Source organism: Castor canadensis, chromosome 15 (assembly GCF_047511655.1).
Source record: "Castor canadensis chromosome 15, mCasCan1.hap1v2, whole genome shotgun sequence".
Classification (NCBI taxonomy): domain Eukaryota; kingdom Metazoa; phylum Chordata; class Mammalia; order Rodentia; family Castoridae; genus Castor; species Castor canadensis.
Window position 1 is genome coordinate 63,797,497 of NC_133400.1, and position 19,927 is coordinate 63,817,423.

The 19,927-nt window shown below is 35.7% G+C and overlaps 1 pseudogene; it reads right to left on the reverse strand.

Annotated features, from left to right (window-relative positions):
• Nucleotides 1-3,879: 3,879 nt before the first annotated feature.
• Nucleotides 3,880-15,346, reverse strand: LOC109676577 (integrin beta-1-like; annotated as a pseudogene).
• Nucleotides 15,347-19,927: the final 4,581 nt, after the last annotated feature.

Below are 19,927 nucleotides of genomic sequence, written 5' to 3' on the forward strand. Positions count from 1 at the left end.
CTGGGAGGATCATGGCTCAAGGCCAACCCTAACAAAAAGTTAGCAACACCCATCTCAACCTACAAAATGGACATGGTGGTGTGTACTATAGTTCCAGCTACCTGAAGGCATAGGTAGTAAGAGTGTACACTGAGGCTAGTCTTGGGCAAAAATATGAGATGCTATCAAACATGAAAAAAAAGTGGGCTCAAGTGATAGAGGACTTTCCTAGAGAAAGCAGAGGCCTCCATGTTTAACTCCAGCATCATAAAAAGCACAAAACTAATACTAGGGCCAGTGTTCAATTCCCAGCCCCTCAAAACTAAATAAGACCTTTGGAAAAGTATACTGAAAGTTTTCTCTATAAAGAAATGATAAATGTGTGAGTAGCTATGTTTAACATAGTTTAAACATTATAAAACATGTACATGTATCAAACGATCACATTATTCCATTAATATGTACATCTTTTTATCATTAAGAAATTAAGTGAAAAAAAAAAACAAAAACTATTCAAAGTGCTATGACCGTGTGAATGAATAAAAGACAGACACAGAGTAAAGGAATAGATCACAGAGTGAGAAAACGGTCACCTTATTTTCAACCAAAGTAGAAAAGGACAGTCTTCAACAACTAGTGCTAGAACTATTAGTCAACCACATGTAAAGAATAAAAACCTGAACTTTACTCCACGTTAATTGGTAAACTCAGATAGATTACAGGCTTAAATGTAGAACCCAAAAGAGTAGCACAGGAAAACAACATTTACAACCAGGATTAAGCAAAGGAGTTCTTAAATAGAAGAGTATAATCAAGATCCATAAAAAAAATTTGCTAAAATGTACTTAAACAAACCTAAAACTTCCAAGGCTAGTGGTGTAGCTCAGTGGTAAAGTCCTTGACAACCATGCCCAAGAACCTGCATTTGAAACAGTACTGGAAAAAATAAAATTTTTGATGTTCAAAAAATATTAAGAAAATGAAAGATATGGAGGCACGGCAAGGGCGAAAATATTTCCATACACCTATCTAATAAGGCAAAACAATGCAGAGTATTTTTAAAATTTTAGCAGTTTGCTATAAACATATGCTTACCATATTCTCTAAAATATGTTCACACAAAATCTGTACATGAATGTAGAAAATTCAAAACAACTAAAATAAGCTACTAATAAACCAAGATTACAAAATATTTCATCCTCAAGAAGTGGAACAAATTCAATACTTAACACTAACTTTTAACAAATTATCTTTCCCCATGTCCAAGACAAACCAAGTTCAGAATTAAGCATAATTAATTGATCACCACCTCCTAATTAACTGTGAGGGAAGGTTTTCCATGCCTTGAACAGTTTATTGCATTTAATCTTAAAATACTCCAATTAGCCAGGTACTAGTAGCTCACACCTGTAATCCTAACTACTTGGGAAACTGAGATCAGGAGGATCAGGGTTTGAGGCCAGGCCAGGTCAAATGTTTACAAGTACCCATCTTACTAAATAGATGGAAACAGTGGTGTGTGCCTGTCATATCAAAATACATGGGAGATTAAGATTGGGAGGATCAAAGTTCCAGGTCAGCCCAGGCAAAAAACACTGGTGAGACCCCATCTCAATAGAAAAAGAGCAAGTGTGTTGGCATGCATCTGTCATCCCAGCAACAGCAAGAAGTGTAGGAGGATTATGGTCCAAATACATTTAAAATGCATTATTTAAGATGAGTTTCACTTAAAGAGTATTCTGTATGCTACAGCCATGATATATTGGGCCAAAAGCAATGAAAAAGAACTTGAATAAACAGAGGCATAGTATAATTTTGGATGGGAAGTCTACTTCAAGAAATTCTAGTTTTCAGTAACTGTGACCACACAGCTGTCACTAATATCAGCGCCAAGATGACTGGTGGAGCCTCAACCATAGGAAAAGGTGATGCTATGGAGCTCTCTGATCCATGACTCCAAAAATTACACTTGTGTGTACAGCCCAAGAAGCAACTGGCTACAAAGACTCCCCACAAAAATGCGCCCTCTATTGGACATTGAAGGAGCCTCCTCTTACAGGTTGGTACTGACCAGCTCCTAGAATTAGACCTTATCACAAATTCACTAAACTTCTAATTCCAAGCTTTTTTCCAGAGTCTGGTGTGAGAAATTGCACAGGACTTCAAAACAGACCTGCACTTTCAGAACACTGTATTGCTACTTTGCAGGAGGCCAGGGATCATTTCTGCTCCACTTTTTTAAAGACACCAACCCATGTGTTATCCACTCAGTCTAAAGATAGCCAGGTAGCATGGGGCAAAAATGGAGAACAGGCTTAAGAAACTAGACTGATGGGAGTGATTAGTTGTAAGAAGGGTAAATATTGCATCAGGCGTGGTGGTGCATACACTTGGGTGGTGGAGACAGGAGGGTAGCGACGTTGAGTCCAGCCTGAGCTACATACATAGTGAGTTCTAGGCCAGCCTGGGCTGCATAGAGAGATTGTCTCAAAGAAACTGAAATACAAATAAACAAAAGATCAAACAAAAAAAGAAGGGTAAATATCGTTTCCTAAAACTTATTTCACTTATATAAGTGTATGTGTGAAGTGGAATAAACATGGATTGCATTTCTCATTCTAGATTGTGCTAAAAAGAAATTCATATCTTGGTATCCTATGTAATTTACTCAGACTGAGAATTGCTATACTGTAGTTTATGCTCATGTTCAAATTAATAACACACAGTCCAAAAGATCACTCCACAACTCTGAAGCCCTAAAAGCTCTAAAGCCACTTTCCTGTACATCTTTAACAAAATTCTATGACAGGGTAACTGACCTAAAATGAGCTGAGGCGATTTAAAGTCTATATTTATTTCATTTAGAATGAATATCCATGTTTCACTGCAGAAAAACCAATTTCTTGACAATAGGAAGCTGCTTCTAGCACATTGGGAATGGAAATGTATCTGCACATTTTACCTTTGAAAGTGAAATAAATAAATAAATACTGAAAAAACGAAACTAGTGTGATGGGAAGCATTTCATTCTCAAGAAAAATGAAACTTCTTCTTACTTTTGGTAGTTCTGAACCTTAGATCCTTTTCTCTAATGAGATGAAAAATAACCGAATTATGTGACTGGGAGTGGACAAAAGGGGACAGATATCAGCAATTGGCATTTCTCTCATTTATGCGTGAATTTTTAACATGAAAGCAAAGACATAAAGCAATAACAAGAGCCAAATGTTTCAATGAACCAATTTTACCAACTCAACTTTATAACAATTATAAATAAATCTGATAAATTTTGCTGGAAAGCTCCATAATTTTCAACAAGTAAATTTCTTCATGGCAAAAAAATAAATAAATCAATAAATAAACATGAGTTCCCCAACAAAATTTTTATTATTTTACTAAAGTTTCAGTTAAAATCTCAAAGAAACAGAGGTAATAATACTATTCCTGCAACATGTTAAATATGTAAGTAAAGCATAATTTAAACAATGTACTACTGGCACAATTACAATTCAAGGGGAAAAAACCTTTAATTTTGTTGAGTCAAAAGGTAGTACTTGGGCTGGGGTTACTCCTCAGTGGTAGCTCATGTAACCCTGGGGTTTATTCCCAGCTCTCTTGTCCCACACCAAAAAAGATAGCAATGTCAATTTATTGAAGGTAACTACATGAATTTAATTATATAGGAAGCCCCAATTTCATATCAAACTCAAAGTACAAGTCTCAGATGGCATATACTACTTAATGAGTAAGAATGTTTAAGAACAAAAAAAGTGGGCTTTTGTTTTTATTTATAGTATTATACATTAGCATGTGTGCTGGGTCTAGTGATGACTGTGATACATACTTAGGTCAGCAGACAGTAAATAATATTTCAAGCAATTAGGAGAAGCTTACTTATGTTCAACAAGACACCAAGGAAGTCTGACACATGTCACAAGCACGCCCTTGAAACTTCCGTTCTTACACTTACAGACACTGCACTCACAGGTGCCCTGGCCATTGCAGATCTGTCCAATTGATACCATGCATGGACTAGTATCCAAAGAACAGTCAGATGTACTGCCAGTGTAGATGGGGTAGCACTCACACACGATACCTGCAAACACCATTTCCTGCAAATAAAAATATCATTTCTGAAAAATGATAAAAAAAGTCACAGCATTGATGTAAAAGTAAAAACAAGCAACAACAATGAAAAAGAGTTTAAGAAAGGATGAACTGACCCTAAATGCTGTCCCTTACTGCTGATTCAATGACTACTCTTCAGATGCTGCAACAAACTCACAGGGATCATATTCTATGACCATTTCTGATGATTTTCTCACCTCCACAAATTAAGCCATTGGATTTATCACAGTTGAAATTACAGCACTCTCAGAATTTGCCAGAAGAAATTTCAGTTATATTATCGCTCTTTCTATAAACACACGGTATACAGACACACATTCTTTCATTACTATCGATTTCTGAACTGTTTTCTTTCCTGCAGTAAGCATCCATTTCTTTACTGTCAACTTCATCTGTGCTACATTCACAATGTCTCCCAACTCATCCATCATTGCACCTGAGAAAGATTCCAAATTGCAATCACATAAAATAAAAATAACTTAATAATACCAAGTCATGAAAAGGATACAAAATTGAATAATCTCTTTAATTCACCATAAATCAGAGAATGTTCTTGCCACAGATATGTATGTTAAAGTATTCCTGTGCACCAAGAAACACACAAGCCTGAGAGCCATTCAAGTTCTTATGGAACATGCAAGGGTCTAAAGGAAAATTATCTTCAGAAAGTAGTCATTTTGTCAAAGTGAAGAGAACAAAAATTTGCCTATAACAAAATAAACTTATTTTTATGGAGAATGTTAAGACAAAGTTTCAAATGAAATGCTATTAGTTTGATGTTATAAGTGCACTAACTCTAAGCCTCAAGCAATAGGCTAACCTTTTACATCAAAGGTGCAAACAACTCCAAAAATTGAAAAAACAGAAAAATTCACTGAAAATATTATTAACACTTTATTTAAAAATAAATTTATCTTGTCTGACAGACTTTGCTGAAACCCTTTATATTTTTAGAACACCTAATGCTTGTGTATACACTGATTCTGTATTCTGTAGGTAAAGGGAAGAAAGGTGAAGAATTTTGATGATAATCTTCTTGGTTAGACACATTACTCAAAGGAGATCTTCAAGACAAGCTTGATTTTTATAATATTGAAATAAAACTGGAACATTTAAACTGCTACTTACATGGGCAATTAATTTATGGTGAGCAATGTCCACCATTTTTCTTATGGCAAATAATCCTTCTAAGCATAGTCATTTGGAGCTGACATTTAGATTAAAAATGTCCTGTTCCATCATTTGAAAGAAAGCTCTATTCAGAATACATGGGTGGGCGTCAACCAAAAACAAAACAACAATCAAAAAAACAGCATGAAGTATTAATTTTTAATTTAAAAAGTAACCTCAGTGTGAAAGTACTTAAAACAAACATTAGTAGAGTCTACATTCAGAAAGTAACACTTTCTTTGTAATTTTACAGTTAACTAATTTTATAGCATTATTTCAGTGATACAAAATTAATGCAGTACAATGTAAGCATTATTTTTTGCTTTCTGATGCTACTTCTCAGAAAAAGTCACCATTACTAATTTGATATACTTTTCCAAAACATTTTCCTATAAATATATTTCACACAGTCTTATTTTGCCCTAAAAAACTGAGAACACTATCATAAAAACCCCAAATGGTCTCTATTTTGGCAGTACTGGGGCTGGAAGTAAGGGCCTCACACTTCCTAGGCTTGCTAGGTAGGGGCTCTACCACTTGAGCTACTCCACTAGCCCTCCAAATACTGTCTTAACAGTATGAATATACTCCTTACATAAGTATAAAACCTTTCATTTTACAAAGCTGTTTTTCTTAAGAAAAATAGTGAGAAAAGATCTTCAAAATGATCCTATGGTGAGCAATAGTGGGTGGAAGAAAGGATTTATTTGTCCCACACTGAGATTTTCTACAGGAGTCTCAACAGACAGTGTGATTATAACTTTCAAAGCAGCACAGCTCTCTGTTGTTCTTCCACGGCTCTCAGCTTACCTGCAAGTTCCACACTTAAACTTCCATTTCCTTCATAACACACGGGGCTTTCAGGAATGCCTGTGTTTTGGCATTTACATTCACAGATGAACTGAAGAATAATCTCCACTTTGGTGAAGCCCAGAGGCTTAATTTCAATGGTTTCAGAATTCTTATTTGACATTTTTTGAAGTTATGCTAATTTCAAATTGAACCTTAAAGAAAAAAACCTAGATGAAATTAACAATGTAGTAATGAAAAAATATTTCATAAAGATAAAACTTTTTAAAACATGAATTTGCTTATAAATAAGCAATATTTTTTCTTTTCTACAGAAAATGCTTATACACCATACCTCATCTTCAGTGGAGAGATCGCAAAACTTTCTTCCATTTTCTCCTGTACCATTTATCCCATTTTTATAGTATAATTGATATTTACTTTTACACCTTCTTGCAATTTGCTGTTTTTGAAAATGACTTCTGAGGAAAGGGACTAAAAGAAAGTCTGAATCACAACACAAGCATAAAAGAGGACTGTTTGGGTGAGGGAACACATGTAGGAAAGTAAAATAATGAAATCCATTAAAATTTGTTTAAAAAAGCGTAATAGAGAGGGTGAATTTGATCAAGGTACACTGCATGCAGGTACGGAAATATCACAATGAAACCCCTTTGTACAATTAATATATGCTAATAAAAGAGGCAGGACACTAATCATGATAAGGAAGTCAAATAAAATGTCACCTGAATGCATAAAATATTGCAAAAAATATTTTGTACTCCAATACACCTTAGTGATGAGAAAATCCAGAGTAACAGATTAACTACTAAGAGTCCAATCTTCAAAATAACATATACAAGGTAAGAAGCATTTCCTTGTAAATTTTTCAATTAAAACAGTGCAGAGTACTGACATTACGTAGGAGGAGGCTTCCTGCAGAACAGATGGTTTCCTTCCCAACTGGCAATGGCTGTCCTCTGGCCCTGCCCATTTCAGCTAACTAGGGAGCATAGAAAATGATCTACTCTAAGGTCTAAGAACAAATTTGCTTAGAACCACTATAGTTTTGGAAAGAAAAACCCTGGTAAATTCTAATGGGCTGGAGAGGCGCTCAGTCGCACTTGCTTAGAATGCAGGAGGCCTCAGATCTGTCAATACTGCCCTCCAATATCCCAGAAAAACAAAGACAGCCCCTGTTTAAAATAGCAGATATCTAAGGACAAACAGAGGAGGTTGCAATGGCAAGCAACTACAGAAAGATGCTGAACAACTGGAATTGTGGAAACATTTGCAAAATCCCTCTCTGTCATGGGTCTTTCCCAAACATTTGGTCATTTCCAAAACCCATGGCATAAGGTAAAAGATATCTAAAATTCAACCAAAGAGTTAGCAGGCGTCTTTAAGAGTGGTATATGTAAAGCACAATAGTTACCATAATATTATACATGCCCGAATTTATTTAAAACACTTATTATCCAATGTTTAATGTTACTCATTAAACATTACTGAATTAACTCTAGAAAGGGAAAACAATTTGTTTTAGTTTTAACTCACTTTCATATGTTAGAAAAAAAAATCCTATAAATCTTTTTAAAATAAGCAAATTCTATTCCCTGAATATATTGCAACAGAAGAAAAGGCAAAAAAGCTTGTCCAGTAAAACTCATCATCAAAATAGGTGGATCTACAAAGGGACGAAAAAGAAGACCAGGAGAATCCTGTCTATCTAAATGAAAGTTATATTCTACACCTGCTCCAAAAAGGATATCTTTGCTTTAAGACATACGGAAAGATGTTCAGAATCTTCTACACATGCTTTCAGCATATTTTTGCTTTGCCTGGACCATGATGAGACAATATAAAGTTCTTCCTTCAGATAGAGAATTTAATTTTTTATTGCACTCTAGTCTGGCTAACTGTGTGTAAAGGAAGTTTTACTTTCTTTGAGCAATGTCTTCTCCAAAATTGATCTTACTTAAATGTACTCACATTGTATGCACCGATGATCAGCTGAATTACTTGCTAGAATTTGCAGTTAAAGTTCCCACTGCTGAATTAGGGATCAAGTTTTTCATTTCCTATAATTAAAAGATAAAATATGAGTAATATAAGTGTTTATTTAACTAATTCACTGGGCAAGTAGAATTTATCTTTAAGTATTTCCTAAGGAACTTTAGGAATCAAATCAGTAGAAAGAAAACTAGTTTAACAGCATATGAATAAAAATGAACATGAATCACTTTATAAAATTCAGTCTGCATATGCATTGCCATTGCCTATTCAATACAGACATGTAATTTTGCCTCAAATGACTAAACAAAAAAGATTTAGAACTTTGTTCCTTTTATCTCACATATATTTTTCTTATAAATGGTCTGAAATTTTCCAGTAACTGCAAAAATGATCTTTGTGTTATTTTCACTGAGCTTCTGATCAGGTAAATAATGGAAGGGCAATCCTATGAAATGAAGTAATACTGTTTAGCATGTGAAACACCCTTCTAATGTATTCTGATCTTTGGCTTGGTTATGTATTATTGAGACAGGGGTTCACTGCATAGCCCAGGGTGGTCTTGAACTTGTGATTCTCCTGCCTCCACATCCTGAGTGCTAGGATTACAGTATGTGAATTTTACCATAGTTTATGAAAACAAAAATGATTTGCATATGTAACTGGATTTCTTAGACAAGACTGCTTCCAAATTATAATAAATGCAAATAATTGCTGTGGTGGGTAGTGTATTTTGGGGTCTCTAATCTTCTACTTTTATGCAGGTATAAGAGCCTCCATATTAAATTGGTCTTAAATAGTAAGATAGTCTATGTACATTAAATGGTAAGACACATAATTATAGGACTGTTCATTATTAAAGGATCTATTATCTATCACTTAAGAAAAAGAACAAGATTAGGAATGGGCACGTTGACTCATGCCTGTAATCCCACCTTGTGAGGATTATGATTAGAGGCCAACCCAGGCAAAAAGTTGGAGACCCCACCTCAGCAAAGAAGCCAGGCATGGTGGTATATATCTATAATTCCAGCTATGTAGGAAACATAAGTAGGAGAAATGTAGTACAAGAGTGTAACCCTAGATAATTTGTTTATTTGTCTCAGCCAGTCCTTCCACCCTTCACCCTTGTGTGATTGTAAGGAGCAAGCACAGCACACATCTTCACCAATAGCAATAAATGCTAGGACATTAAATCATGGTCTATACTTACCAAATAACAAACCCTTGACTTTCCACAAGCCACAGGCCAGTTACCCACAATACTATTAACATCAGACACTAAAACTCAACACTAACACACCTGCTAGGTTAGGACTTAAGCACTTACAAAATACTGGCTCATTGTGTATACACTGTGTTCCAGGTGACACTGTCCATCATTTGGTAAAACAATGCCGCCAAGTTTCCCGTCTCCAGCAAATGAAAACCACATCTGTGGCAAACAACAGCAACCATGTGACATTCCTCCAGCTAATTGGTGACTTGAAAAGTAAGAGATTTCAATTTTAAAATGCTACTCACAATAACTCAACAGAAACCATGCAAGCTACCATTATATTTTTACCTAATTCTGTTTTCTCTTCTCTTCCCTCAATTCTATTAATCTTGCTAATCAGCAGAGAACCTGTTGAGAGAAACTCCTCCACATCACTGCTCAGCAACTTCTTCCTAGTTGTCCATATGGACAACGCAGCTTTTTTTAGAAACTGTTTATTGATTTTACTCAAAGAAGCTAGCACACTTCCTGTCTCTTTGTAGAGGTTTCAGGAGTGCCTGCTGCATGAATAAAAGCGTCTCTGCCCCATATTCTTTACTCTGCTGTGGGGTCCTGTTCCATCCTCTTGCCACACACACTTGCTCTCTCTTATATTCCATCTGCCTCCATTATCAGCCTTCCATAATAAGCCTTCCTTTTTATAACTATAGAAAAAATTGCTGCAGGAATTGTCTGCATAAATCCACCCATTTGAACTCATCAATCAGCACTTTGAATTTTTCATGTGTAATTTATTCTCCATTTATTCAACAAAGAATTTAAAGTAGCAACCAAATCCTTATCTCTCTGTTTTGAAATTATATTTGTCTAAATTTAAATTGCCCTAATCCACCTGTCCTCTTACAACTAAATTCTGGGCTAGGGCATGGCTCAAGTAGTAGAGCACCTGCCTAGCAAGACTTCAAATCCCGTACTGCCCCTCCCAGAAAAGTCTAAATTCCTTGAAGGCAGATATTAGATTTATTAATGGCAATCATTTTCCAAAAGCAGAATATCAGTCTCTCTTCCCACTAGCGAAGCAGAGCATGACAAACTCAGAAAGATAGCCATAACCATGGGTGCTAGAGTCAGTGTGATCCCAAAGAATAAGGCACAGAGAGAGGCAGCTCTGACAATGCCCTCCTCACAGTGATCACAAACAACTGGCCAGAAAGAAAAGAGGTACCAGGTACTACGCAGTTCTAGGTACTACCTCAAAGACCACTCTTTCCTCAGCTTAAAAGCTGAGACTAAACTTTAAACTGCAATCACCCTAGTGAAAATCAGAACTAACAAGATAGTAGTTAATATTTCCTGAGTGTGTATTGACACTTTTCACAGATCAGTGCACTGGAACTTCATGGTAGCCACATGTTCTATACTACACTGTTACTCTACTTTTAAAAATAAAAGAAAACATTTCCTAGAGATGCTAAGTAAACTACCTCGAATCAGGGAGAGTGGGAAAGTTGTTTATTACCACACATTTTACCTACTATACTGCTTCACTTATTATCTTGGATATCAGTTAGGACCTTATCAAGGAGAAAAAGAGAGACAGAGAGAGAAACTTCTACTTTCAAAATACTCAGCTGGTACCTGGGTCATAGATTGCGAATCACTGTTCCAATAGAGATGAACTTGTTACCACTGAAAATTTTGCAATTTAAAACTGCAGATGCTTTATCATTTCTCTATATGTTGCTATACAGCTTATAAATTAGGGATTTAAAAGTTTCTTCATGTTTTTGTGTGATATTACGTTTGAAATCAAGACTCACACTTGTTAGGCAGGCACTCTACCGTTTAGTCACTCCATCAGCCCCAAATTTTCCTTCTTTTTGAGTTACCAAGACACAGAAGAAAGACGTCTCTCAAAGATAATGAGTGGAAGAAAACTGAGCAAAAGAAAACAGTGTGAGGCAGTATTCCATGAGAGCAGTGTTAAGGTTCCCACTGATACATCATACGACATCAGTTCCATCTCCTATACAAGGCCAGAAGTTAGGATATCTGAGCCTCTTTCAAACACCAGGAACACCAGTGAAAGTACTATTAAGTAGTACACTGTTTCAAATGGTTAGCATGCTGTTCTTAAAACTATATGAAAAGAAGTAACTGCCCAGGTTAATCAGGGACATAATGATGAAACTTTCCAAAAAAACACTTACAGTTAGTCCATGTACTTCTCAGGACAATCTAATGAAATGGTAATTGAGGTCATAGTTTTAGTAACTTATGGTAAAACTGCACTTAAAATCCACAAAAATAATAAAATAGACCCTTGTGAAAAATAAATGTACTTACTCCACAAATGGCAACCTGCACAATCACATCAAATCCACTTTCTGTAGAATCCAAGTTCCCCAATATGTGCTGCTTGCCAATATGTTCATTAAAGATTTCTCCTTTATCGGTAAGACTGAGCACATTTTTTAAGTTGAATGGGCAGGTGCAGTTCTCTTCACTTGTGCAAGGGTTCCTGAGCTGTGCTGGTGTTGTATTAAAATAAGGCATCACAATTTTTTGTGTAAATGACCCAAAACCTGACAAGAAAAAATGCACATGGTCAGATGAATGCACAAAATTCTATTTTTTTAAAAAGTATTTTACTAAATGTAAGTTGCTAAGAACTGAATGCCTAAAATTAATTTGTAATGAAATAATAATTAGTAATGAAATAGAATCTGGAGTACGTGACAGGCTTATAAAATAAACTTAGAGATGATTGGAAAGCAATCAGGCATTTCCTTATCCAAGAGGCAAAATTTGTGCCAAATTACATGCAGTACACATTGACTGAGGGAAAGGAGTGACAAAAAGTATTAGATGGCATTCAGGAATATCGGCTTCCTTTCAGAAAAAGACTGAAAACTGCATACACCTGTAATCCCAGGACTTGGGAGGCCAAGACAAGAGGATCTTGAGTTCAAGCCAGTCTGGGCTATAAAAGTGATCCTGTCTCAAGATTTAAAAAGAGAAAGAAAAAAATTAATTTCAACATTCAATATATTTATATAAAGTATTATCATTTGAACATTATTAACATTTTAGTACTCAAGTATTTAAAATCTGGGATGTTTTGTGACTTAGGCAGTTCTCAATTTGTAAACCCCATGTTTCAAGGGCTCAATATCCACATGTGTCTGGTGACCAATGTGTTCAACAACCAATACACATTAGTCCATGAAAAGGATTTATGTGAAATTTCATGTCTAGTACTTAATAACAACACTCAATAATCAAAATGGATGCAAATAATCTTATATACTGAATTTGTGCACCACCCACAATTTTGCCCTGCTTTTATACATTCTTCACATGATTTGGCATTTGCTTTTAAACATTTACTTTTATCTGTTAGGAAAAAAGAAAAACAGGACACTTCACTTGAACTTTCAGAGGAAAAAAATGAAAAAATCTGTATCACAATGGTAAATGATATAGTATTCAAAAAAGTTATATGTGAATAGTCTGACCTAATTTCCAAGCTAAACCAGACCTACTGCAAGGAAACATTGATAAATTTGTATCACCTTGGCACTCAAAGTTAAAATAGGACATAGTTATCTTGTCTTTAATAACAAAGACAAGGTACTATTAATCTCCCTAAACATTTATCATTTTATTCAAAGGTATAATCTCAGAATTTAGCATTCTGAATGATCAAAAATGTCATGTGATTTCATGCAACTTGGTAAACATTATTTATTTTCACATGATTTATGCACCATGACCAGATTGGTTTTTATTGGATTTCTGCACATATCTAAGAAGTTAAAATTTGTTTAGTTTCCCATTGTTGCAGTTTATTGGCAGGATCTGGGTGACTGGAGCTGAAAAAGATGAGGGGACTACTGAGTCTTTCTCAATACCCACTTTATTGAAGATCACTTCTGCTTGTTATAAACTCCCTTTTCACAGAGAGCATTTGGTCAGAAAAATCATGCCAAGTATTACATGTCAAGGTTACTGACGAATGGATTAAGAAAATGTGGTATCTATACACAATGGAATTTTATGCAGCCATGAAGAAAAACGAAATGTTATCATTCGCTGGTAAATGGATGGAATTGGAGAACATCATTCTGAGTGAGGTTAGCCTGGCTCAAAAGACCAAAAATCATATGTTCTCTCTCATATGTGGACATTAGATCAAGGGCAAACACAACAAGGGGATTGGACTATGAGCACATGATAAAAGCGAGAGCACACAAGGGAGGGGTGAGGATAGGTAAGACACCTAAAAAACTAGCTAGCATTTGTTGCCCTTAACGCAGAGAAACTAAAGCAGATACCTTAAAGCAACTGAGGCCAATAGGAAAAGGGGACCAGGAACTAGAGAAAAGGTTAGATCAAAAAGAATTAACCTAGAAGGTAACACCCACACACAGGAAATCAATGTGAGTCAATGCCCTGTATAGCTATCCTTATCTCAACCAGCAAAACCCCTTGTTCCTTCCTATTATTGCTTATACTCTCTCTACAACAAAATTGGAGATAAGGGCAAAATAGTTTCTGCTGGGTATTGAGGGGGGGAGCGGGAGGGGGTGGAGTGGGTGGTAAGGGAGGGGGTGGGGGCAGGGGGGAGAAATGAACCAAGCCTTGTATGCATATATGAATAATAAAAGAAAAATGAAAATAAAAAAAAAAAAAAAAAAAAAAAAAAAAAAAAAAAAAAAAAAAAAAAAAAAAGGTTACATTAGTACAAGGAAGCACAGTTAAAATTAACTCTATTTTTGTTATGTCTCTTTTAAAATGGGAACAGAGAGGCAGGAGAAGCACACGGTCAGCATAACCTTCTTATTTACATCTGAAGGACACGAAGCCATCTGGGGAAACTTGAGCAATGTTATTTTTCTAGACATCTAGTCCTGAGACTTTTGCCTCAGTTCCTTGGATCTTTCTCACAAGGCCAAATACCAAATCACACAGGCAAGGTCTGGTCCTAAGACCTTTGTCACAGTTCCTTGAAGTTTTCATACAACACCAAATGCCAGCTCACACAGGCACGGTTGCTCTGGTGGCTCCAACATTCCATCTTGTTTGTGGGATTCTGACAAACAAATATTGAGTTGTTCTTGCTAATTTTATAGAATTTGAATTTATCAATAGATTCTTTATGGTTTCTTCCTTCACATTTACATGCTGCAACCCCCATCCTGAAGTGAAATAATTCTAATTCAATGTATTGTTTTGAGATGTGTAGGGAACAACTGGGCACCCATGACTCCACATATGGATGCACCATAGATTGCTCAAGATTAACAGATCTTCTGTTTTATTTTCAGTGCTCTTGTATATATGCCAACATTTTGCAAGACTTTTTGACCAAAGAGCAAGAACATCTTCCAAAAAGTCAACTGCTCATGGCTTCTGTTTTTACACAGTAGCAGTTCAAGATCCACCATTTTACACATTACTTTCATTGCTAAGTACACTGCATGCTTTGTCTTCTCTCTGTTCACTTCAGAACTCAAAAACTTTCTGATTTCTATCATTTTCCCATTTCACTATGTTCATTCTGGATGGAAAGAGTCTGATATTGGAGACCTTTAACCCTTTCAAAGGACACTGATCTCTACTTACAGTGAGACAGACAGCACCACCATATAGCTTTCAGAAGAAGCACCATGAGCTAACTTGAGTTTTCCCAGGAATCTAACTGAGCAAAGGCTGATACAAGACCCTGAAATAAGAAGATAACTGAGTAGACTTTTCTTTTTACCTGTTTGGCCAATTGAACCAACCTGTCCAATCCAAACCACCATTTGTAAATTCATGTGAAATACAAAAGGTGCATCCGTATATTAGGAAAGTAAAGAAAGAAAATGCATTTGACAAAACATCCCATCCTCCTAACCTTCTGATTTTATAAACTTATACCCTCCAGCCATTTCTTTCCAAAATGCCCATTGCCTGCCTTTCTTCCCCAATTTGTTACTTCACCTTTTACTTACGGTACTTAAACCAATTGTATGTCAGATCACCAGAATCCATTCCTGCCATTCTCTAATTCAAAAGCTTTTACATTTAACAAAATGTTTTTAAATGTATTGAAAAAAAGGAATACGAACAACAAATATTCCCTATCACATGAAAGCTATGGATAGCCTCTATCTCATGGAACCTTCATCTCCACAACCTGCTGGACTCTTGGGGTCTTAAAGGGGAGGTACATTCAGTTGCTCAGTTACTTCAATAGTGCATGTCAGTCTGAATGAAGTTTTCATAAAATGACCCAGTCATTCCCTGTTTCCAACTCTTTAACAGTTTTTATTTCTCCTTAGGCTAAACCAACATGCTGTACAAATCTCCAATGAAATTATATTGTTTGATCTTCTGCTATTTTTTCTCATGAAAGAAAATTAGCACTGCTTGGAATTAGTAAAACATTCAGTTTTAATCCCTGCATTTTCCAGATCAACAAACTAGACCAAAACAACAAAAGGCACAAAAAGAATAGCTGTGGTGGAGCTTATGAGGCCAACCTGGGAAAATATTAGCGATCCTATCTCAAAGAGCAAGCTGAGCATGTGGTCCCAGGAGGTGGAGGTAAGAGTGTGGTGGATAAAGAGAAATTGGGCAAAAGTCTGAGACCTTATCTGAAAAACAAGAATGAAAAAGAAAAAGATTAGAGGGACATGTCTCAAGGAAGAGGCAGAGACCCTGAGTTTAATCCTCAGCATGAAGAACAAGAAGAAGAAGAAGAAGGGCAAAGGAGAAGGAGAAGAAGAAAAAGAAAAAGAATGCCTAGAAAGCCACTGAAAGAATATTGGAGTCTTGTATGACTTTTAGAATCGCTACAGAAAAAATTATGTAATAAATACACTGTGTGTTAAATAGCATAACCTCTAATCATTAGGTATATTAACTGTTTTCTCTACATCAGTTTTCACTGCATTTCAAAATTTAATTCATAAGTTTCTGAATTGTTTCAAATATGCCTATGACCACATGGTGCTAAACCTAGAACTTAATTATTTTTTGTCTTGGGCCAACACTGACTAAAACAGTTATTCAGAAGTACCTGCCCCTTCTACAAAAATACAAAAGAAAAGGCAAGGAAATGGTGGATTGAGCATATAATACTAGCACTTAGAAGGCTGAAATGGAGGATCACACACAAGTTTAGAGCAAGAAAAAGAAGAAAGAATAACACTTCCAAAGAGGTTTAGCTTTAGTTACCAAAACATATATATATATATATATATATATATATATATATATATATATATATATATGTGTGTGTGCGTGTGTGTGTGTGTGTGTGTGTCTGTGGGTGTGTGTGTGCATGTGTGTATATGTATATATGTATATATATGTGTGTGTGTATATATATATATGTGTATATGTTAAAGCAATATGAGGTGAAGTAGTGAGAATGAAAAACAAGCTTTTCAACGTAACAAACCCCACAGCGGCTGGCTGATAAAAACCAACTGGCCGCTCTGTGCACTGGTACATTTGTTCTAAATAGTGTGGCAGCCTGGGTAAAAATATCATTTCTACCCTCTAACTTAATTCAGTACTGGATAATTTGTCTTAAGGTAAAGGAAAAAGTCAATGTATAAAAGGAAATAATTGAAAATATGAAAGATAGCACACATTCAATGCAGTACACTAGTATATTTACAATTGCAAAAGGCAAACATGCTATGCAATAGGAAAATAGAGAACGGTAGCCATTATGGGCCAATAGCCAGTCATAAACATAATAAAATGGGCAAACCACCGTTGGCTCACATCCATAATCTCAGCTATTCAGGAGGTAAAGATATGGAGGATCATGGTTCAAAGCCAGCCTATGCAAAAAGTTAGCAAGACCCTATCTCAAAAAAACCTAACACAAAAAAGGGCTGCAGAGTAACTCAAATGGTAGGGAGCCTACCTAAGAAGTGTGAGACTCTGAGTTCAAAAACCAGTGCTGGCTCCCAAAAAATAACTAAAAATAAAATGCATCCAGTACACACCTGTAATCCCAACTCATTGGAGAGAAGATATAAGAGCATGGCACCTGGAGGATGGTGCTTAAGGACAGCTGGGACAAAAGTTAGTACCAGATCCTCTCTTAAAACAAGTCAAGTGTTGTAACATATGCTCATAATCACAGCTACTTGGGAGGCAGGTTAGAAAGGATCATCTCTGAGACCCTCTGAGTTAAAAGCACAAGACCCTACATAAAATCCAAACCAAAGGCAAAAGGGCTGGGGCATCACTCAAGTGGTAGAGTGCTTGCCTAGCAGGTGTGAGGCCCTGAGGTTCAATCTTCAATAAATAAATAAAGAGAAATATGCAGCAACATTAAAAGTTACATAGAAAAATTCTGGATGCAAAGTACATTAATAGGAGAGGAACATCAGATAATAATATACAAACATATAAAACAATCAAACAGACCTGCCGATGAAAGACACTTACATGTGCAAAGTAAAGACCATGGGTTTTTAAACTCTTACAGTGTTTTCCTCTTTTATTTTTGTTTTTTTTTTTGGAGGGGTGTGGAACTGAGGTTTGAACTCAGGGCTTTGCACTTTGTAAGCAGACACTCAACACTTGAGTCACACCTCCAGTTCCTTTTGCTGTGGTTATTTTGAAGATAATGTCTTCCACTGGCCTAAACCATTGTCCTCCTGATTGTAGTCTCCCAAGAAGCTAAAATTATAGGCATTCTTTCTGCTTCCTTAATGGAAACTATTATATCATAGGTTATTGTTTCCTTAGTCAATTTCCTTTGGTATGAAAAAGTTGATTTAATTCCATGTTAACACTAAAACTTTCTTTTTAAAGACTTCATCATCAAGGAGTTGTATCACAGGAAGCTATTCCCACAGCAAAGAGGGTGCTTTAAAGTCTGATCAAAGCACCCCCAGTATCCTTTCACAGTCATCTACTTCACAAATGGACTTACACCAGAAAATTCTCTTATGTCTTGAGCTTGTGGTTTTGACTGTACATCACTTTGCCTGTTCTTCACTTCAAAGACAGACAAAAGCTGAGAATCACAGAAGTATGAAATGTTAAAAATTCACTTCTCAAAGTCTGCATAAAATGTTTAATGTAGTAAATCTATAGTCTGTTATTGTAAGAAATTCAAATTATGTGTTTAACTCTCAAGCTATGAGGAAAAGAAGGTGGCACAGAAATTCCTGAGGAAATCAGTGCATCACTGTGATAAATGGAGCAACTGGGAAGTTTTCACACAAAGTAAATTATACAAACATTTTTCACTCATAAGGACTGATATATGTAAATGAGATAAAGAAGGACATTCCATACTAATAAAAGGGGAAATAGACCAAAAGGAAATAATAATAATCAACCTGTATGCACCCAATGTCAATGCACCCAATTTCATCAAACATACCCTGAAAGACCTAAAAGCATATATAAACGCCAACACAGTGGTTGTGGGAAACTTTAAAACCCCATTATCATCAATAGATAGGTCATCCAAACAAAAAATCAATAAAGAAATTCAAGATCTAAAATATACAATAGATCAAATTGACCTACTTGATGTCTACAGAACATTTCATCCAACTTCTACACAATATACATTCTTCTCAGCTGCCCATGGAACCTTCTCCAAAATAGATATCCTAGGGCACAAAGCAAGTCTCAGCAAATATAAGAAAATAGAAATTATACCGTGCATATTATCTGATCACAATGCAGTAAAAGTAGAACTCAACAACAAAAGTAAAGACAAAAAACATGCAAACAGCTGGAAACTAAATAACTCATTACTTAATGAAGAATGGATCATCGATGAAATAAAAGAGGAAATTAAGAAGTTCCTGGAAGTCAATGAAAATGAGAACACAACCTACTGGAACCTATGGGACACAGCTAAGGCAGTCCTGAGAGGAAAGTTTATAGCCATGAGTGCATATATTAAAAAGACTGAAAGATCCCAAATCAATGACCTAATGATACATCTCAAACTCCTAGAAAAACAAGAACAAGCAAATCCCAAAAAAATAGGAGAGAAATAATAAAAATAAGAGCTGAAATCAATGAAATAGAAACCAAAAAAACCATACAAAGAATTAATGAAACAAAAACTTGGTTCTTTGAAAAAATAAGCAAGATTGATAGATCCCTGGCAAACCTGACTAAAATGAGAAGAGAAAAAACCCAAATTAGAAGAATCAGGAATGCAAAAGGGGAGATAATAACAAACAGCATGGAAGTCCAGGAAATCATCAGAGACTACTTTGAGAACCTATATTCAAATAAATTTGAAAATCTTAAAGAAATGGACAGATTTCTAGATACATATGACCATCCAAAACTGAACCAAGAGGAAATTAATCACCTGAATAGATCTATAACACAAAATGAAATTGAAGCAGCAATCAAGAGTCTCCCCAAAAAGAAAAGTCCAGGACCTGATGGATTCTCTGCTGAATTCTATCAGACCTTTAAAGAACTGATACTAACCCTCTTAAACTGTTCCATGAAATAGAACCAAAACCAGGCAAAGACATCTCCACAAAGGAGAGCTATAGGCCAATCTCCTTAATGAACATTGATGCAAAAATCCTCAACAAAATAATGGCAAATCGAATTCAACAACACATCAAA